This window comes from Bombus pyrosoma, linkage group LG8, assembly GCF_014825855.1.
Source record: "Bombus pyrosoma isolate SC7728 linkage group LG8, ASM1482585v1, whole genome shotgun sequence".
Taxonomy (NCBI): domain Eukaryota; kingdom Metazoa; phylum Arthropoda; class Insecta; order Hymenoptera; family Apidae; genus Bombus; species Bombus pyrosoma.
In genome coordinates, this window is record NC_057777.1 from 9,790,340 (window position 1) to 9,813,688 (window position 23,349).

A 23,349-nucleotide genomic window follows, 5' to 3' on the forward strand; every position below is an offset into this window, starting at 1 on the left:
ACGAGAAGTCGGATATTGTTTCGATTTCTTATCATACCGTCCGACTCGGATGTGCGCATCCAATGACAAAAAAAAAAAAAAATATGGCTGACAATAGAAAGAGATGCACCGCAAACTTGATATTTACATTAATCAGCATTCATATAAAACTAATTTACACGCAATACCTTAAATTATTTACAACGATGATTGCAAGCCGTGACAAAAGAGTTTTAGATTTTATATCATATAAAATTTACAATTTACATAATTGTTATATTTTAATATAAACGTGTCTCACCCGTATTCCTTCGCGGATTGCATTTTCGTTGATATCATCGGGAAGGAAATACAGTTTTACGATCGGTCGCTTGTACTCCGAATTGGCAGTCTTAACTATAACCACGCGGGTAAAGTTATCTGCTCCGGGATCACATTTGATTATCTGCGCGAGGTTATTCATGTTTACACGTAGATGCAAGTGCGTTTCGGAGAAGAACGATACGACCAAGCAGGTGATTCGTAATGCGTCATTCCGTGCGTTGTTGCAACGACTGAATATAGTCATTCGATCACGTTTTCCACATACTTTCGTATCATTTTTTTAAGAGTTGCCAACAAGTTAATCGTGAATCGCGAATCTCGAAAAGAGTCACTAACGGAACTGTAGTGATAGCCGTGCCGATAAGAAAATGACCACTGCTGTATGATGATCGATGTTATCCGAAAACGAGGAAATCGGATGAGAATTCATGCGTGATTTGGTCTGATATAAGACAATGGCCCTTTTAAATGGGGTTTCATGCTTCGAATTCCGGCTTCTTACAGCCTGCCGAAATGAGAAGCTGAGAGAGGAACGAAGTTCCGTGTTACCTGATTACTCGCGAATTTATTGAGCAGATTTGGGTTGCGTGTTGCGACTCGAAACGCAGCGGTCACTTCCTTATCGGCGCCCTGAAAAGTAGCTCCATTATCGCTATACATGGCGACCGGTAAACCGAGGCAAGATCTGAAGCTCTTCATAGCACGCGAGAAACGCATCGGTTGTGTATGACCCTGCCAATTCGAGGTCGATGCCAATGCCAGGGACGAGTTGTCCTGCATATAAACAAAGCGACATACGCTTTTGTCGATTTGTGTTTGCTATCGGGGGTCGTTCGGACAAGGATTGGGCTCGAATAATTCACGCTGCAATGTAAAAACGCTCTTTCTGTACGAGTAACGCGCACCGACAGAGATCTCCCATCACTTCTGATGAAATTGTCGCGCGCTCTTGCGCGCATATCACGCAATTATATAAAACTTGATCAACAGTAGGCCGCGTCCGTAGAAGCCAAAATTCTTGCCTCAATTTTGGACCCACGGCCGTCCCACCATAATGAATGGTTCATAAACATCTGGACGTTCATTCTACGAGAGACACGATCAGCAGGATTTTCTTCCGATTAAACGTGGTGCTATTGACATTGTGGCAAGCGTTTCTAAATTTCCACAATGCGGTTCGCGACAAACGTTTCTAAGTGAGAAGCAAGTTGACTTAATCATGCGAGGATAATCATAAAATCGGTCCAGCCATTCAACTCGCATTTAAAAACACAGAAAGAAGCTCGTATGAAGGTCATCAAGCGAGAAAGAAGTAAACTCGCCGTTTTTAGTGGGAACACGAGAGTAAATAACTACCGCATAGACATGGTGAGAGGCATCCGCGAAGCCGTGCAGCTCTGTTTTAAGAATTTGCAACCCGTGTCCTGTCCATCGAGGTAGAATCATAGGAAGGAGAAGGAGAAGTTGGGTACAATACGTTGTCCACGTATCGTGGAGCTCGTTTGGGATAGTATCGTCTCAACCATACTTCTGCAACCAGAGATGTTGCATCAGGATTTTGGCAATGGCATCAACAGGAGCAACCCATTCAAGCGAATCATCAAATCATACGATTGTTGAAAGAATTTTCCGTTTGAATTTGACGTTATTAATAACAATATCCAAAAGAAAAGAGTCCGTCTCGGGACTCCAATTGATACCAAGGACCTTTAAATTGTCGTCGGGTAATAGCGGCTTATGGCTACGAGACCGTGATCCGAGGAATCAATATCAGCAACTAAGGCAGGGCAGTTACCGGCCCATTTTCGCAATTTAAACCCACCTTCCACCTACCTCTGAATCGTTCGCGTCGAACGCGGAGTCGTACACATAAATTTGGTCACGAAGAACTAACGCTAGAAGATATTTCGATCCTTCGTCTTTTGCGAGTTATTATACCGAAGAAGTACACTACTTAACGGTCAAAAGTCAATAGTGTCACAGTGGTTCCGATGGAAAGGATCACCACAGAATCCATTGATAACGAATATCCTTCGAATGTACAAAGATCTGCTGGTATATCTTCGCAATGTCTGCGATACAGATGCATCGATAATGGCGCCATTCAAGAATTACGGTGGCCAAGTCCGTTTGCAATTTTAGACCGATCAGCAAATGATCGTTTAACGATTTACCTTTTCCCGTTTTCGAGGAAACATTGAAGACCACTTGAAGACGCATTATAGCGCTGAGTTTACGAATGACCGTGTGATGCAGGATGTATACGGTTTGAAGTGACAGTACCGGCAAAGAATGTTTCTCTTCGACCATATGATCGAGTGCTTCGTACTCGCGTAAAAACGTAGCATATTTCACTGAATGCTCAGCGTTCCATTGTAAACGATTTTCCCCTGTCGTAAAAACATATTCGTCTCCACGGAAAATGAAGGCCTAATATCCATCCCCTTAATGAAGGTTCCTTAATGAAGAACAAGCGAACGATGTATTATCCATTCGGAGTACGAGTGTGCGTGTGTTGAAAATGTGTCTCGCATTGTTGCTCAGCGGAAGAGAGACGCGGGACGGACGGCAACTACTCAACTTATCAAAATCGACGAAATTCGGCATCTAGATTCAATGAGACGTTGCACTGCAAGTTCGAGATAGAATTGACAGAACTGGACGCAGGCGATGGAACGGAACCAGAAAGGATTCAGCCGAAAGCTCATTCACCGTGCCTTTTCGCAAACCATCTAAAAGAAGCAACCGTACTGATCCACACCGATAATTAGATCTATTGGATCCGAGCTATAGGCGTTTTCATCCACCAACTCCCGATCGCGAATGTAAGAGTGAATGTAGATGAAGAAGGATGAAGAATGTAAGAATGCAAGAGAGAGCTTGACGTCGGTAATTGCGCGATTTAGTAGGTAATTCGATACGCAAGCGGTCATGGAGTATACAGACTCCGTTTTACACGAAGCGACGGTAAATGATGCCGATAAGCGAACAAGAGACCGCGTTATTACCAATTCCTGAATAAATACTAAGACGCGAGAGCGCGGCAGCTAATCGTTGTATTAAATTCTCAGAAATTATAGAAACGACCTAGCCTTGATGGAGTAGAGCGCGAATCTTCTCCGAACGGCCAGACGGTGATCGCAGTTCGATCCATGAATTGCAAACAAGACTTGTTGCGTTAGTGACTCGCGGAACGGAGTAAGATGCGATCTGCGAGGTTACAGTGTTATCGACATTGTTGGTCGATGACGCAGTCGAGTCGTTGAAATGAAACTAGATATTATGACGTTTTTTTTTTTTACAAATGATACAGTTATACGAACTAGTACATTTTCTTGTCGGATGGTTCGAATTTAAACAATTTATGTACCGACTTGTCCTTTTCGTGAAATCGAATCGTTGTGCTTCTACAATTATATGCGATTCCTATGCGTCGATGCAGTCCCAAATGAACCGGCAGCATCTAACCGGGAAGAGTTTCCTCCATGAAGCCCGATGTATCCACGTACATCTCGTGCAAGGCCAAAGAGCCATCCTTTGTAAAGTAATACATGCTGGAACGCTCAGCTTCCGTGGCAGTAGCAGTGATCTCCTTGCGCAAAATTTTGCACTCGGCAAAGGATTTGCCGTTCCAGTCGATTTCAAACGGTGGCGACAGTTGTTAATTCGAATTTGTTGACTTTTTTTAAATTGTTGAGGGCACGCTCGATAACACGAGATGTATCGCATTGTTGTTAAAGTAGCGTTTTAAAGTCAGCCATGATGAGTCTTTAGCGATCGGCGTGTGTTTTTTTTCTTAACTTTGAATGTTCAACGGATTGCCCAACCGTCCTCGCACGCCGAACGGATCTTCTTTTACTGTACAACTCTTCCTTTCTCTAAACTTCCAGTAACCCGGTTCGAAGGAACAATGTTACGCGCGAGACGCTTAACTTGGATAGCTGAAACTATCCTGACGAGGATATACAATGGTTGTCTGATGATAAGTGCAGTCTCAAGAATCAAGCGGATTCGTTAATTGCAATTTTCAATCTGCTGCAATTGCTGCTAATCGGGTGAGAAAAAACTAATAGGTAAGAATGGGTGCTGACCGCTCCCTTCCAAAGGTCGCTCACGGTTGAAATCGGTCTTTGAGTGCCGTACATGGGAAAACCCGTTTATACCGTAACGAACAATAATCCTAAAGAGAATCTCGATTTCAATGATGCGTTGTAGAAATTAAGGGCCTCGACAGTTAGTTGACAAACAATCAAAGAGGCTAGATCTTAGGATGGAAATAGATTTGATCGCAGTAAAGAGAGTTTCAGACGCGGCAATAAAGGCTTCTTGGGATTATTGCGGGTCCCAGCAAATATGTTTGAGCGGCTGTTGACTAACTTGACCGAAGGATAAATGAGAATATGTTTGGGTCACAGGATGTAACAGTTTCCGTCACTGTAATTCCAAATGTAATTCCAGTGTACTTCTATAATCTTTTTTTCATTCAAGAAGAGCGTATTCTAATGTAGTATTCTAACGTAGTATTGACATATTACCTCTTACTTAAATTTTTATCATAAAAGTAAGTTATGGCTTCATCCGATAAAAAAGAAAGTGATTCTTTCCGAATACAAAAAATTGCTTTTCTCATCATCTTTGGTCGCTCAGGATCTTTTGCTGTTTCTTTCAAAATAGCAGTTAAGTCTTTCGCTCTTTTACGAGCATTCATTACTGATGCGTGTACCATTAAATCTATTTGTTGATTCAGCAAGCATTAGTGCCTCTTCTTTAAGAACGTGATGATTTTTCATCGTATGGCAAACGAGGACGTCTTGCGGTTGTTGGACTTTCAGAATGTGACCAATGAAATATTCTCCCAATCATTTGAAATATTTAGATGTAAATTTTAGTAATATCTGATAAGAGTTTTGCCATTTTAATGATAATTTACTGCAGAATATGCAAACTCTTTCTTCAATTAATTGTTTGTATCGTTTGGAAACATCAGTTTCACTCATTGCACTTAAAATAAAATTAGAAACAACAATCTTCTTTCTTCTTATATCACCTTTGCAACAACTCAAATTGTTGAAACAGACACAAGAGGAACTTTTGATGTAAGGTTTTGGATCGAAATATTCATTAATATCTGATTGACTGATCTGATTGACCCATCTAATAACAAACTGTACCGACTGTTACTTATATCATTAATCAAATGTTGCTGAAAATAGCTACGTAGAACTTCCTTTATCATATCAGTGCATTTTGTGGGATGCATCTTCAAAACTGACGCGATTTTACTAGTAAAATCTACTAGTAAAGAATTAATGATCTTTACTATGTAAAGAATTAAATTAAAAAAAGATGAAACTGGCTCTGTGCAGCGTAATCGGACGACAAAAAGTGTTTTATTCACTGATATATGTATATTTTAAACAATTCTAGTATACATATCATTGCTTTTATTCACAATGAGGAATAGAAAATACAAAACTCAACGTGTTATTTGTCTCATCGTCAGTGGAGAATTATAGCTGACAACTCCTATATCAGCATGCTTCGTCCTAAGTGATGTCATGCTCGGCGTCGCTTAATCTCTGAGATTGTTCCACCATCCAAAAATGTGCACTGCAACCATACATTTTTGTTAGAATTTAATCTTAAAGTTGAGATAAATAATCTGTGGAAGACACAATGTTTATGTTTAAGTGAGTGATATGGTACGATTAACAAAGTGTGTAGGTAAAGAATTTATGGATTGTTGACAGTTGGCCAGTTACTCTCAGACTGACTGTAGGTAGTGACCTATGGTCCCTTAAAGATTTTGAACCCCACTCTATACGGTAGTATAGACAGTATTGAGTATGACCTGTGTAAGTGTCCTGTTCAAATGCCTGTGTAGGTGTCTGTATAAGATTATTTGTGTCTACGTGTGTAATATCGTTGTATTCCAACAATTTTATTTCATAATAAACCAACACAATTATTTCGAATAACGTCTGGTCAAATAAGATAATATATATGTCGGGTTATCATTAGAGTTAGGGTCGTGTAATGAATTAGCCATCCTATAGATGATATTTCAGATACCAATGTGATTATTACAGAGTGTAACAAATAATTATATGATCGAGATGTCGATGACAATGAATTTAGGTTCGCTTCGAATCCATGGTCAGCGGGATGACGAATGCTATGTAACTCAACATACTAGTAGTACTTTTCTGAATAAACTGGATGGGAGTCCAAGTGGAACTGCCCTTATATACTCATCTTCCTACCTCTCGGGTCAATCTTTGTTTTTAAGGAGAGCTATATAATTATTCCATACCTCTGTTAGGTACACGTCCCTCCCGTGACTGTGGCTACGTTCAGTGACCAGTTATGTCACTTCGAGCCCAAGTCCATCGTCATAAACCCATACTCGGATTAGAACATGACAACTACTTCTTAGTTTTATTACTTAAGTGTAGCTATAACGAAAGTCTGGACTAGAGTATTGGGGGTTTTCCCAAACATTCCAAAATGGAGACCCCGATGTGTTTCATCTCCGACACGGCCATCCTCACAATCACAAGTCCTCGGGTGTATCTAAAATATTGTGTTTTCTCAACATTAGACTCGATGAAACTGACATTATTTACTATTTAACTAGATATTCCAATAAGCCAAGTCCAGTTCAACAATAAAATTTTGTTCGGAGGTTTGATAACAAAGGAAATAAAATAAAACAAAATTAATAACATTATGATTCGTATTCAAAGTGCTAGTGGCATCCTGTGGGTTATCAGTCGGATCGTAATGGCATGATGGACTATTTTCGATTTCGTACCCAAATGAATCTCGTTTTTCTAGATCGTTCGACCGCACAAAGTTTTATTACATTGTCACCCCGAGGCGCATGTGAGCTGCGTTACACGGCCTCACTGAGCTTCGTAACATTATCGATCCTGGTGCGTGTGAGCTTATTACACGATCTTCCCGAGTTTCGTAACATTGTCGCTTCTGGTGCATGTGAATTTATCACACGACCTTTCCGAGCTTCGTAACATACTCTGTTAGATGTTATAGTCATAGTGCTAATGATCTTCCGAGATCGGGGTACTCATATCGTCGTGGTCACTGTTATTGCCATCACTACAGACATCCAACTCAGCAGAAATACAACTATCTGGCATTTTTCTCAATTTGTCATAGCTATGTTTGTATGATCTTTTTCCATCTAATGTTTTTATGGTATGTCTATCTTCTTCCAAAACCTCTGCTATTACAAATGGGTCCTTGAATTTTGGATCTAATTTTGTTTGCATTCCTTCCTTGTTGCTTAATACGAAGTCACCGAGGTTGAACCTAACTAGTTTAGCTTTCGTCTTGTCGAATCTATCTTTGTCATAACTAGCGCAAATCTCCATGTTCTGTATCGCCCGTTGCCTTACATCGGATATATCTATTTCTCTTTCTTCAGTATTGTCAGATAACAATAAGCCGTAGAGAGTTCTGCCTTTTCTTTGTACCTTATGTATTCGCGATATCCTCCGCGAGCTCGTCGTTTTGTAATTTATAAGTGATGTCTGAATTTTGAGGATCACGACGTTGCTCCGCTAATAGAAAGTCTTTTGATATTTCGGTTAGATTAATTTCTTTCTCTCTGACTTTGTTAATTGCACTGTGATTCATGTTGATGGCAAAAGAAATCTACGTCAGCCATTCGTTTGCCTTCTCAATACATAATATCAAAATGGAAGGTTTGTAAATAAGCCCACCACCTATAAACCCGGTCGTTTAGATTTGCTTCATTGTTGGAGGCTTTCAAAGAATTACAGTCGGTAACAACTAGAATTTCTCGTCCATATAAATAGCTTTGGAAATGTTTGACAGCGTTTACGAATGCTAATGTTCCTAGTTCATATGAATAGTTCCTTTCTTTTTTTTTCTTTTTTTTGGAAAAATCCACATGGACATTCCGCTGCCGCTAATAACGGCAGCAGCAGAGTAGTGTCGGATTCTTATCGAGTAAAACTCCAATGATTGGCCATCCTACGCGTATGACAGGGGTGCTCCACGAACCTCGGTGAATTATCTTTCTGTTGCACCCCTATAGATTCCCCGACTGTTGAATTTGGCGGTAGGGGGACCCATTGCCCCTAGCACCGTCCCTCCTTCTAGTCGTGGTCCGTTGTGGCGGCGATAAGCGGCTCTAGGCCGCCTGACTGCCATCCTCCTCCATCGCGTTATCCTACGAGGGTGGGGAATTTCTCTTTATGACAGCCTCATATTCCTGTGGCCCGCTCAGCATCGCTGCTATGATCGCCGGAGGGGTCAGCCTCTCGCCTATGACGTACCGCAGGGTGTAGCGGGACAGCTACCACGCCGGACAAGACTCCAGCGTATGCTGCGCCGTGTCCCTGCCCTCTCTGCAGTGGTGACAGATGTCCGTCGTATCCCATCCGATTTTCCTCAGGCACTCCCCGAACACGCTATGTCCCGTGAGCACCGGGATCATCCTGTAGGTGAGCGGGAGGCCACGGCGGCTTTTCCATGTCCCCATAGTCCTAATTCTCTTAGTCTTTGTAATACTATGGCTAAGTTTTCATCATGTTTTTGAATAGTGCTTCCAAATATAATAATGTCTAAATATACAAAGCAATGTTTATTAATTAATCCGCGTAATGCTGTATCCATTCTCTGAAATGTTGCTGGCGCGTTTTTGAGTCCAAAAGCCATTCTGTTAAATTGGAAATGTCCTTGAGCTGTTGAGAAAGCAGTGTATTTCTTCGAGTTTTCGTCCATAGGGATTTGATAAAAACCAGATGATAGGTCAAGTGCTGAGAAGAACTTCGCGTCTCCTCTTCGCGTTGGCTTAATATGTCCTCTATGTCGGGTAATGGATAGGCGTCTTGGTCAGTCAGTTCGTTTAGCCTTCTGAAGTCAATAACTATTCTCCACTTCCGTTTTCCTGATGCATCTAATTTCTTGGGAACGACCCATACTGATGAATTGAAAGGAGAGGCTGATTCTTCTATAATGTTTTTATTTAGCATTTCTGTCATTTGTTTCTCGATTTCGTTTTTGTGGCACTCTGGGGGCCTGTATGATTTGGTGTTTATGATTTTGTCTTGTTTTAATGTGATTGTATGTTTTGTTAGATTAGTACATGGTAATAGGTCTGTTTCTAAATTGAATATGTCAATGTAATGTATTAATATTTTCTCTATGGGTTCGCGGAGTTCGCGTTCAATATAATTTGTTCTCACTATGGTTTTAAGTTTAGCAATTTGATCTAATTCTTTACTGTTATCAATGTCGTTAGAAATTTCATAATTTGTTTCACCAGAATTGAAGAAGCATACTCGCGTTGGTTTGCCTTTGAGGTAGATGGTTCGAACTCTCTTTTCGCCTGATCGTATCGTTTCTGGTTTCTGAAAGTATAAAATGTTATTAGCTAGCTTTAATTTATCGTTGGAGATTTCATATTGGTGTTTCTCTAAACAAGGTAGTCCTATTATTCCATCTTCTATTAGGGGAAAGTCTTCCGGTACTATATAAAATTTATGCTTTTTGCCAAACATTTTAGATCTAATGAATTCGTTAGTGGTATATTTGTCTTGTCCCATGTGGAATATTCGAGGTTCATTAGCTTTGAAGGTTTGAGAGTCTACTTTGTTTTTCTTCAATAGGTTGATTCCTGCTCCCGCGTCGATGAGGTGTCTTACATGTCCAGTTCTTGTGTTAAATCGTATTGTGAGAAGTTTACCTGTTGTGGTGTTAACTCTTGGAATTTCCCTTGGTCTTGTCGTAAGTTTTTGTTTCTATGTAGATTTGATTCACTCGTTCTGGCGGGAGGATTCGTTGGCTGGCCGATTGAAAATTTTGGCATTGAGGTGCAATGTGTCCAATCTTTCCACATTTGAAGCATTTGAATTGCATTCGTTCAATGGGTGGTGTTTGTTCTGCTCTGACAAGTGTCTTCGTTTCGTTACGTTTCATGATGTTCCCTCTTGGTGGTGTTAGTCTATTATTTCCTAGAGGTTGATGGTCGGTAATACGGTTTGTAGGTAATCGACTGGGTTTTATTCTCCAATCTCTTTGTTCTTCTCGTAAGTGTCGTTCTACATCGGCAGGTTTCTTTTCCGTTTCATTTAGTGACGCTGTTTCGTGGACCAAAAATATTCGTCCGATTTCGTAGGCGTAGTCCTTTTAAGTAAATTCGCCCTACTTTTCTCATTGTAGCATCAAGCATGATACGTCTGGTTAATGGTTGTGGATTTTCGTTGGTTATGGCGTAAGTTAATTTGTTTACTATGCGTCTGAATTGAATATTAAATGACTGTACCGTTTCGTCGCGTCCTTGCTTTAGGTCGCATAGTTGTTCATTATACTCGTCTAAGATTGCTTGAGTTGCTACGTTGGCTCTTAATGCTTCGAAAAGATCTACGTAATTGTTGATTGGAATATTGCGAATACTCTGTGCGGCTTTCCCTATGACTTTTTCTACTTTAATAGCCTTCAGTAATAATTCTCCTTGTGAACATTGATTTCTCAGATCTCGAATTTCTTTGATGAAGTCTTCTACTCCAATTTCATCGTCACCGTTCAAGACGGGAATATATCTTATAGCGTCTTCAGCGGAAAACAAGGGATATCGTGCGTTGGCATTATTTTTGGGTTCGTCACCGTCGCTGTCGTTATCTATCTTTACTGGTGGGACAGACGGAGTGTAAGTCGATCTTTCACGTACAGGGAAAGTTCTGTAAAAGATCGATTGAGGTGGTGTCTGAGGTATTTCATCTATAGTTATTAAGGAACATTACAGCTGAGCACCATGCGGCTGGGTCCCACGATTTCGCGGTTAAAATGTGTTAGCGATACTTTTTTAAGTTTCACACTCTCTCGACTGAATTAACCCTCGCACGATGGTTGGAGCCGTTCCATTGTTACAACCGGCACTGATCCCATTTCTACTGCCCAACACCACGGGCAAAACCTCATCCCCGCCAGCGCTGAATTTCTCTTTGAGATGGTTCAGGCAAGGTAGGTATTTATTGGCCTTTTCCTTTTCTGTTCTGGAGAGGTAATCCTTATTCTCGTAGCGGACGGTAACGTCGACTACAAGAACCATTTCAACGTTTTTAATTACGAGGTCAGGCTTCAACAGATTACCCTCCACTTTTAATGTAGGTTCGATAAACTCTTCATTATTCTTTCTCAGCTTGTAAGCGAGGATCGATTTCACCTCATCGTGCCTCTTGATTCTCAGGCCTTTGGTGTATTGGCACAGCCCTAATATGTGTCCAAGTGTCTCGGGCTGTCTTCTACAGACCACTTCTATCTTCTTGTCGGCCCGTGCCAATACCGCTCTTGTACCAAAGGTCTTAGTCTTGAGTCTCAAGGCATCGATGAATCTCGATGGCTTGAGCAGATCATACTCCTCCAGCCACACGTTCCCAGACTTGTTCCTTGAGAAGTCAAGAACACCTTGTCCCTGACTCCTCAACTCCGCCCATTGTTTAACATGAGAGGCTTTAATCCTTTTTCTCGTCTTTTCAATGTCCTCTATAGAGGTTGGCCAATTGATCCTTAGGTAGTTGACCATCTTGTTTAACTTTTTGTCACTGTCTTCGTCAATTAGGCTGGAGACTGCCGGATCGATCGAGTTTTTGATGTTGATCGCACTCTTTAGGGTCCCGAGCTTTACGAAATGTTCATATCTCGGTAACCCTAGCCCTCCACAGGCGTTGGGAGCATAGAAAAAGCCAGTGGCAGTCGAAGGCACAAGATGGAATATGGCCTTAACCTCCTGTCTGACTTCGCTGTCCAGCAATCTTAAGACGCTGTCATCCGGCAGATTCACTAATAAGTTGTAAATATATCTGGGGAAAATATATTTCGTTAGCAGCTCGATCTTCTGGCATGGTTTGAGAGAGAGTTTTCTGACCCTTCTCACCGCGCTCAGAATCTCGAGCACTATAACGCCACAATGGACGCCCTCCGTTTTAATAAAAGAAAAACCACAGAAAATCAGAATTGCATTGGTAAAATTTTTATTCAACAAGAATTGAAAACAAAACAGCTCCTCTGTTGTATTAGCCTTGTTTAAGTTGTTTCTTAATTAGCATTGTTAAAGTTGTGCCTTTCTTCTTCACTCGCGTTGTCTTTCTCTACATTTGATCAAATGACGGGTCGTATCTGTTACACACAATCGACTCCTCTACATGATAACTCATTGTTGAGAAGTCTCGATTTTTGACCAATTATTATAGAGGCAATTCTGAATATCAGTTCTCGCTTATATCAGTTTCGATTACGGTTCCAAATTGGTTCTATTGTCGCGTCGAAAATCGTACGGACCTTCTTTTTCTTCTTTTAAAAATGAAGTTTGATATTTCAGAGATGGTTCGAGAGTTTACGGCGTACGGTAAACTTCGCTTAATCTTGTAGAGAATATCAGTACTGAACTTTCGGACATTCGCGGGGAGACGCGATCTCGAAGAAGCGCGCCAACGGGAGTCGTAAATTCCCGTTACGATTTGACTAATCGACGCCACGAATCGTTCGATTCCTTATTTCTTTTGAGATAATATAACGCTGCTATTAACAGATTAATATATATTTTGAATGATCCAATAACTTCAATGCGATACAAAACTGCGTATGTGAAATAACAACTACGAATGAGTACGACCGGAGACTCCTTTCATGTGTCGACTGTGATGAGGTATCTTCTGGCGATTGACTATCTTCGACTTGTAGATTCTGCTGACTTGACTTCTGACTCTTGTTGTTCCTTGAACTGTGGTTTGACTCGAACTGGTTTCAACTGACTGATGAACTTTGACTGTTACTCGAATATTACTGTGGAATAAGTCTAGAGATCGAGTATAGAGATGAAGTCTAGAGAACAAGTTGACTGTTCTGTCGTCGTGAGAACTAGTTGAGTTTCCTAGTGTAGTAGAAGAAGTGAAGTTCGTTCTTATGTGATTACGGAGGAAAGCTCGGTATGGGTGTGCCCTTTGAACGAAGAACGCGGATTCGTTGCTCACACTTTTCGTCAGGAAAGTAAGGGTAACGATCCGCGATGCCGATTGGTTATGACCAACGTTAGGAATGAAGATAGGAGGAAGAAGCCCAACCAACCAAACCAAGCCTCCTATCAACGTGGCTCATGGGCGATATTGTTTATGGGAATAAACCAGCTTTTCCGTTAGACAAATATTCGTTTTTCCCATTAGGTAGCTACCCGCTTTCTCCGTAATTTGTAAGAACGTAATTTGTAAACCTAAGGACAGTTTTAAGTACCAGCTATAAACCGAAAATGCTTGCAGGATTAAAGGTTCCTGCAAGCTAATAAGATTCAATTTATGGTGGGGCCTTAGGTTTATTGTAATTAAACCTAAATTACCTATAAACCTAATTAAATAAGTACTTTAACTGAAAAGTATTAAAGACTATAGCTATTCGGTAAAATAGAGTCAGAAATACTGTTAGGAATTTTATTGAAGACAAGTTTACTCTTTGAAGAATAAAACCAGAAGAATTCTTTTCTGAGGATTGCGGGTGATTTTTATAGTTTTACAGTTGAAAGAGTGAGGTGGTAATCGTTGGAACTTTGGGGTTTTGACGGCCTATGTGTAGACCATAAGGGCGACTTTGGCAGATGCGTCACACTATCTCGGTTAGGGCTTGGTTCTATAATCTATAATAATGCTGTACGGGTGTCTCCCAATTATAATTACTAATTACGTAACAAAATTTTCGAAATACAGTTTTCAACATCGTAATTTTGAAATACCATCACATATTTCGAAATATTTTCGGACTATACGCACTTTCTTTTATCTGTAATTGTTACTAGTTACTAGTTGCCTTTATGATTAATGCTGACGCTAATGCAAAGAGTACCACTATATTGAATTATTACTACTATATATTTAGTTTTTATTTGTTGTTATAATTACTATTAACACTATATATACGCTATTTAATTATTACAACCATATTTAACTATTACTAGTAGTATTAAAAAATTAAAGTATACTTTTTATAATTGTGTGGCGGCACTCGACAGCACAAATACCGCCACTCGAAACTAACTAATAACGGACGACGGCAGCGCAGTGGTTAGCGCACAATATCATATATAACCACCGCTCTACAGCGGCTTAAATCTAATTCATAAATGCAACGCTAAAAAAAAAAATAATGTAACCTCGACACACAAATATTATATGGCTATGTCGTACCGTCACGTATCGGTACTTTTGCCTAAAACAACCTTCAACCGAAATTCATTGTTTATTACGAATGAAATATTTATGTAATACGCATTTTTCTGAAAAATAAACGACGCAGTGGTTAGCGCCTTAGGTTACGAACGTTCGGACCCTGGGATCGAATCCCGGCGACCGAAGTCCGATTTTTCTTCCACGATTCTTAAATAGGAAGAAAATACAGCAGTACCCCAGTAGCGACATCTACAGCCCCAGCAGCTCTAATATCACGGACAACATATACACCTCAATTGTATAAATCCCCAAATATTAGTAATTTTATAAATAGTGTATTAGGTTTTAGAACAATATGTATGAGGATCAGGGTTCAAACTTCTGTTGTGTCCCCTACGAGAATCAGCAACAGTCATCGGCACCGATCGGCCTGATCGCCACCGAAAGGCGGCATACATTATGACCAAGTGGAATCGCTTGGATTACATATTTCGAAAACAAAACAAAAATAATAAAGGAATCATCTTTATTTGCCTTTAACAGATTTATCTCTGAAGAGCTTTACTGATGACGTCCATAATAAAATACTCCTCTTTTCCGTCGAAACGCGCGAACATTCACGAGGTTCCGGTCTATCAAAAACTGAAACTCATAGAAAGCCGAAATCATCTTCTACTTTCCTCCAACCGAACATCGTTCTCGACAATTTCTGTCTTTGTTCCTTCCCTGATCAGTCATCTATTTCAACGTAGAAGTCCCATACATTAAATACACTGAAACGATTCTTCTATTAAAACATTAAATTCTCATGATTAACTTGGAAGAGCAAAATTTCTGAATATTTATGTCTTAAATCCTTAAAATTCTCACGTAATTCTGTACTTTCATAGGTTGAGTTCGTTTGGAATATTCCTCCATGATGCGGAGGCGGCAAAGATCGGCCATCGTCGAAGCGACGGCGGAGGTGGCGACCGTGCGCTGCTGAAGCTTAGCGCTAGAGCTCTGGCTCTCCGCGAGGCCAACTTCAACCGCTTCACGCATGTCCCCTTCAGGTTCCTGGAGATGGAGGCGATCCTTTCGACCTCCTCCATCTCCCTCATGATCTCGGCCCCGAGGTCGACGGTCGTGTAGCCTACTCTTGCGCGCGAAAGCTCCGCCACCGACTGGTAAATGTTATTCACATTTTTTTGAGACATTTACATGTTCATTTGTTATTTACTGCCCAGTCATCAACGGAGGTTCCAATCCCGGTGCCACTCACTCTTTCGCACCCCACACTGGCCGAGTCGGTGCAGAGTGACAGAGAGTCCCATAAAGAAGGTGATGTGAGTGGTCTTGGCAGATATGGGCCCACCAACTTCTCCGAAATTCTCCGCACCGGGTTGGCAAACTGGCGGGTGCCAGAAGCGCCGACCAGCCACCGCCCGGCTATAGGAGAATATCTGATTCATCGGGGTTTCCCAGGGCGTGGTCCTACGACCTGAGAACCCATACCCGTCTCAGCTCCCCTTTAAACTCCTCTACGGACTTCCCAAATAACTTCAATAATAGTCAGAGTAATGAAGTATATAAGGATAACTTTCTAGATTAAAGACTCGTTAGTTAGAAATCTCTTCATCTTGAAGTGATTTATGAATTCATAGAAATCCTATAAACCCTAAAAACTGACCATAAAGTTTAGGGTTAGGTAGTGTATATTTCTCTAACTTTAATTATGTGATTCATTAATATTAATTAACCATGATATATTAACCGCGTAAGTGAAAGAAATCCTGGATCTCAGATCATTTACGTTTTATTTGCGGTGTATCGAACATTTTTTTCGTTCCACATAACACACGTCCGTGTGCATTTTATAGAACATCAGGTTAAAGTAGAATACGAATCAGACATGGATTCCTAGGAATAAATCAGAGAGTCGATCTCGCATGGTTTTTCAAGCACAAGTTATCTTATCTTGGCTAAACTTTCGGTATCGCAATAGAATCGCGCTCCTTTATATTTCCCTGCACGTTTCTTAAATGTATAATAGTATTCGTAATTATACATTTTAGATTAAGAATAGACCCTATTTTTCTTGATATTCTTAACATTTCCGGCAGTTAAAAATTTCTGATAAAATGTTCATATATTGTTGAAATTCTTTAACATGAAGTTGGAACGAATAGTTCTTTCGAATTTCTATTAAACCTAAGAAATTTGTTGATGTTACTGTAGAAAGTCGTTTCAAAAACGTTGTTCGCTATGAATAATGATAAAGCTGAATAATGGTTTGCTAATATTCGTATCTTTTTACACTTCGCTTACTTTGCTTATGACGTGATTTGCATTAATCCAGATTTCATTTAAACAATAAGGTGATTTATGCTCTTGCCTTAGTTCCCTTATCTTTCGTTCGTAAGTAGTTTTATCACCACACAACGACACAACATTTTCAAATCTCTTTTTCTCTCTCTCTCTCTCTACTTTAACTCTTTCTTTTTAGCCCCATTTCTTATATTTTCAACAAAGCAATATATAAGTTATTTATGTTTTTCAGTAACATGTCGTTTATATAACTATAACCTTGGGGAGGGATGGCATTACGCATACCCGCCGGCACAACGCGCCTATGGGTTATCTGGGACTCGGCAAGATGATAGCGCCTCTATCCACTACAAACTTCTCCTCTTTTTCTCCTTCATCGGTACTGGAACCAACCCTGGAACCATCTCTCGATATCACTTCAGAGTTGGTCCTCTTACATACTGTACCTTTCACCTACTATCTCTTTCTTCGAACTCTTCTTCGCCTCTCCAAGTCTTTCTCATGGGTTTATCATGTCTTCATAATTTTTTGGCAGTATTCTTGGAATTTCTTCCAATATTCTTTCTTACTGACAACCATGAGGTGATTAGGTCGTGATAGGTACTGAAGGAACACTCGAATATATTTAACAATAAATATTTATTAACCATATATTCTATATATACACTGATGCGCAGAACACGCGGTTACTATTATCGGTTCGCGATTCGCGGTTGCCAGTTCGACTACTGGTCGATGTGTTCTGATGCGCGATGTGAGTTCGGACGATGATTGCTCAAGATGCCGAGGAACTTGAATCAAGTAACGACTCTATGTAGTGACCGTGTAGCGACTCTGTATAACGACTCTGTAGCGACTGTAGAGTAACGACTGACTTTCCGTCACGATGATGCTGCATAGGAAAGCTATGTGGGGTGTGTCTCTGGATACGAGATCATCGAATTCGTTGAAGAGAGCGTTGGTTCGTAAAGTGGGGAAAATGGACGTCGCTGTTAATTGGCCAAATTTTGAGTTGGTGGTTGGAAAAGGATGCTAACCACCTTCGAGAGAAAGTCGCTAGCGGGAAGCGTCGTACATGAGGAAAGCAGATTTCCAGAATCTTCCCGTAATGAGTGGTATGTGTAGGGACTGTTAAGACAGAGACTATTTGTCCCTTTGGAGAACCTTAGATAAATAAATCCTAAAATTTATAACGGGCCCTTAGGCTAGCTGAAAATGTTCTGTAGGAATGCCTCGACATCTGACAATTATCTTGACCGAAGGATAGGGTCTTTGTGTAGCGAGCCACGGGACAGAAACCATTGGAAAGTTTGTTGTCGAGTGCCATTACATACCAGTATGCGTTCTGTTTGTGCGGCTCAGAAATGAAAATAACGTTCACTTTCATTTTGCACGCATACTGGTACTTCAGCTAACCTGCATCTATTAAGATTTATCTGGAGCCTTTATCTCCTCGTCAGTTTACCCCCCTTCATCCTGCTTCTTATTACCGACCATCGAACCGTAATACTTCTCCCTTCCGCCAGGCACACTGCACACCGCGGCTCATTTTGACAGCTGGCCATGGTGTGTTCTTTATCACCACATCTCCTACATGGTTCTTTGTCTGGATTCAGTGCGGTGCACCTGACAGCGGTTTGTCCCAGCATATGGCACCTAAAACGTCTCATGACGTTCACCATAATTTTTCCCGTGGCGATGGTGAGTTCTGTTCTAATTTTCATGACGGTTGCATCTGCCGGGATAATTGCGCCCCGAGCTATCACAACGAGGCAACCCCCAATGCCTTTACTTCGATTGGGATTATTGAAATCTTGTCCATTCTCTTCTGGATAGGAGGACCAGCCCTCTTGTTCAGATTATCATTTCCAGCTACCGTTTCTCTCGTGGTCCTTTTTGTATTCTTTTCTTCGCGTCGCTATCTTCAATATAAGGGTCTCCGGTCGCTTTTTCCGAGCGGGGGAAGGCCCTAAGACCGACGCTTCCCTCGTTGTTCCTCTCCCAGTTGCTTGAAAACTGTCGGACCGAGTCTGGAGAGGCAATACCTGCAACACCGACGGAGTCTGGGGGCTCCGAAACCCCCTGAGCCGTAACTTTATTTTTCCTGGTCGTTCTATCCATATAAGTTAATAAAGTTGGAATAGTCCGGGGGAAAAGCCGATTTCGTCATAAGGTCGTTCTTCCTTTTTCGTATCCATCTTCGTTCCCAAGGGCGTCATAGTATCAGTCCACTGAGTCTACCGACATCGTCATTACAGCCCTATCCTTTAGTATTTAATTCCCTACGATAACATAATCCTAAATCTATTCGCTTTATCACGTAGTTGTTTCACCACCTGCCCTTATTGTAAGTTACATTCTAAAGGCGACATTTTACTATAAAGGGTTAGCCCATGTAATTCGCCATGTATCCATTCCGCCAGATGGCCCACCTAGCCAGTATGACCATATACCATCTCATGTCAATAATACTTCACTAATTACATGCATATGGCACTACTCATTCATATATCAGCACTCATGCTGATATTAGCTAATATTCATATGCCTTAGAGAAGGAGCCCCCATACCAATATGGCGACCGTTGGTATGTCACGTGCGCGTCTCATCACATCGCTCAAACACTAATGTGTTCTCCACTTCCTAACTCTGCTGATATCAGCCTTTGCATTTGCCATTTCAATATCACATCACCGTTTACTCTCGTGATACGTAATTCCACTGAGCCCAATGAGTGCCACCACCCACATGTAATACTTTCAATTCATCGGTCTACCGATACTCATGTACCAATCTAACAGCTATTAGCTGTGTCGGAGCCATCCAAATGCTAGTGTTAGTGTGCTACCGTGAACCATCGTGTGCAACTGCATTTTCTATCTTATTTTATAATCCACCCCCATCAAATCAGTTATATTAAATACTATTGTGCTGTCAAACAATATCAAACTTTTATCGTTATTCAGTTAAAGGCAAAATAAACAACGACTAAAGTGAAAATAAAAGATAATAAAAACTTTAAAAAAGAAATAATAACGACTAACATAAAAACAAAGCACGATAAACAGTCTTGGCATGATTGACTATCTGTATTCTGTTACCTGTAACCTAGCTTAAGAAAACAAAATTTAAATTTTAATTTAAATTTAAACTGTGTGAATTCTTGCCCAAACTTTTAATTTATTAATTTTACTTAGATGCTTCTTCAATAGGTATGAGAATTTCATATTAACTATTCATATATTAAATTTTCCTATTAACTTATTACTTTTGACTTTATATAATGTATGCTACTAATTTCTTTTCTCGTTTTAGGTTTGAAGACCACCAAGACATGCTAACACTCACATATTATATTATTCTTCCTCTTACTTATTCACCGCTTTCCATCACAAACACAATTATTAATGAGTCGTTATTGTTTCAAACACTTTTACCCTAAACTGCTGTACTTAAGCTAATTTAACAGTTATTCACCTACGACTCATCATGCCAATATTAACCGCCACATTTCATGTTTGTGTCACTTTAATTGCACTCAAACGATCATAATCCTCGTCGCCTCCATATACATACACCCCAATATCAACTCAATACTATTCCACTCAAACCACCTTGTAATGTAATTCACCGTACCCCATAGCAATTTTGCTTGCATTCTCACATGCATACATCATCGCACATTGTCAAACACCTGGCTAGCGGGAGCAACCCGCCAACACGTCCGCTCTCCATCGCATCCCGAACCAGTCTTGAAGAGTTGAATACATCTGTGAAGGAAAATGAAGAAGACATCAACAAAACTGAATTGGACGAAAATGGAAACAATTGAAAAAAGAGCGATTGTGGAACTCATCAAGAAAAAGATGTTGAAAATATGGAAATTGCAGCACAAAAAGAAGAAAATAGAAATTTCGATATTGAAAATCGTAGCACATGGCCAATTGACAGAACACAACATACAGTAAATTTATTGCTTTAGCATGCTTCTGTACAGTTTATTCGATTTCACTTCCCTAAGAACGAAAATAACAGGAGCACTTCTGCAACATATTTTACAAGAGTACTGACTAATGGACAAAGCACAACACAAAGATGGCTAATTTATTCCAAATCTAAAGATAAGGTTTACTGTTTCGCTTGTAAATTATTCTCCACTACTGATATTTAATTGAGGACAGACAGATTTTGCGATTGGTCTCATTTATCACAGCAAATCAAAATGCACGAGCGATCTGCGATACATTTACGAGCTATAAACAAGTGGCTTCAAACTGAACAAAATTTTCGTACTGACAATCTACTTTGTAAAGAGTGCGAAAAATTTTTAAAACTTGAAACGGTACGATACGAACAAGTTTTCCAAAGAATAACTGCTATTATTTTGTATTTGGCGCAACATAATTTAGTTTTTCGAGGAAGTTCCGATACTTTGTTCACACCGCACAATAGTAATTTTTTGGGTTTAATACAATTAATTGCAAAATTTGATTCTGTTCTAAATGATCATTTAAACTGAACAACCATAAAAGGGCATCCTTATTTATCGCATTCAATTCAAAACGAATTAATAAGTGCAATGGCAAATAAAGAACAAAAAGTAATTATCGATGCAATGAGGAGAGCAAAATATTATTTCATTTTATTGGATTATACACCAGATGCGAGCCATCAAGAGCAATTAACGGTTGTTCTTCGTTATGTCGTAGCGTAACAGACGAGGAGGTTGAAATCCAGGAACATTTTATCAAATTTGAAATAGTTCACGATACAACAGGAAAAGGACTATCTGAAACTATCATGCTCATTATGGATTAGTTGGGATTAATAATATCCGATTATCGCGGACAAGGATATGATATGGGTGCCAATATGAGGGAAATATATCAAGGAGTACAAGCAAACATATTACGTGTAAATCCTAAATCGTTTTATGTACTATGCTGTAGTCAACTTGAATTTGTTATTGGGAGATATAGCAAAATCACCAACCCAAGCACTACATTTTTTGGGTGTTTTCCAAAAAATTTACACGATATTTGTAGCATCGCGTTAAGATGTTCTAAAAAAACACGTTGAAAAATTACACCTAAACCATTATCAGAAACTAGGTCTGGATAAGCCAAGAGAGATTTTCATCTCTGGCTATTCTATCAATAGAAAGTGAAGTTGCAAATTTAATTTATTTTGATGATGTTATGAAAGATTTGGCGTCGAAAAAAAGCGACAAAAATTATTTAATGTTATTATTGGATTGTATTATTATTTAGTATTCACCTTATAAAAAATATATGTAACAGCATCTGTAAATAAATAATTCCTTGTAAAATTTAAGTGTAGGATTGCAATGTGTATTTAGGCCCCACAAAATTGTTGAACCCGGCCCCGCAAACGGTCATGCCGACCCTGCTCATCCTTTCTTAATACTTTCTCAACCATGTTGTCCACTAAATTTTCCAGTTCCGCACGCTTGCTTATCCATTTCGGACATACGAACAACAAGTGCTCCGCATCGTCCCCTGGGTCTCCACAATCCCGACACCTTAATTCCACGGCCTTCCTTATCTCCCTCCTGTATTTATTGAATATATATGAAATTATATTTGTTATAATTATTCCATTCGATTTGCCACTCTTCGTTGGCTTTATTTATTATATTATTAAATTCTTGCATCAAGGTGTTGGGATTATCCACCCCATCTTCTACTCCCGTCACTCTCTTAGGATTTCTTTCTTTATCATATATATCCTCCTCCAACTCCTTGTATAGCTTAGCTCTCAACATTCTCTTCAGTGATTGTTCTTCGTAATCACATTTCCTCATTTCCTATCTTGCTTGGACGGGGTTATCCGATGTTCCTTTCACCAAATTTAATGATCGCCGATCTTCTACCAGGTCTAGTCTCCCTATTACTCCTCCTTATGACGGGACACGCCAAAGAGCCTGTGGCGTGCCTGACATTAACTCCATTGAACTTCACACACTGGGTGCATCTCGCAGCCACATGCCCGATGTCATGGCACCTAAATCATCTAATAATGTTAGGCAGAGTTCTGCCACTAGCGACAGTGCACTATGTTTTGATCCTAATTGGGCATCATCCCGCGGAACGTTATTGGTAGGCACCGTGACAATTGCAAACTGCGTTTCCCACGGCGCCCTCCTGAAAGTTTTGATTTCCACAACCTTGGGATCCTGTATGTCAATATCCCTACAGATATCACCGAACAGATTCTCCCTGGTGGAAAGGAGGTCGATGTTTTTCACCTCCATCGTGGTTCTGTTTAGAAGCGGGATAATCTCCACTTCCTGTCCAATCGCAGAATTCTACTTCTCGGCCGCCTCGTTAGCCGTCCCTTGCCCGCTAATCTCGATCAGGACGTGGTCACTTCTGGTGTTGCGCACTCCCGCCACTTCCTGAATCATCTCCTTCACACCCACGATCTTCATGTAGATCTGCAGCCACCCGGCGCCATCAGGCACCTTAACCATGACTGCCTCCCTCTTCCTCGTCTGCTGCCTCACCTGATGATA

General features: G+C 40.3%; 1 long non-coding RNA gene across 1 annotated transcript in view; it reads left to right on the top strand.

Annotated features, from left to right (window-relative positions):
- Positions 1-22,097, top strand: part of LOC122570422 — a 43,348-nt gene extending 21,251 nt beyond the window's left edge. The window contains exon 4 of the long non-coding RNA XR_006317812.1: positions 20,130-22,097. This is a non-coding gene — a long non-coding RNA (uncharacterized LOC122570422). The remainder of the gene's footprint in view (positions 1-20,129) is intronic.
- Positions 22,098-23,349: the final 1,252 nt, after the last annotated feature.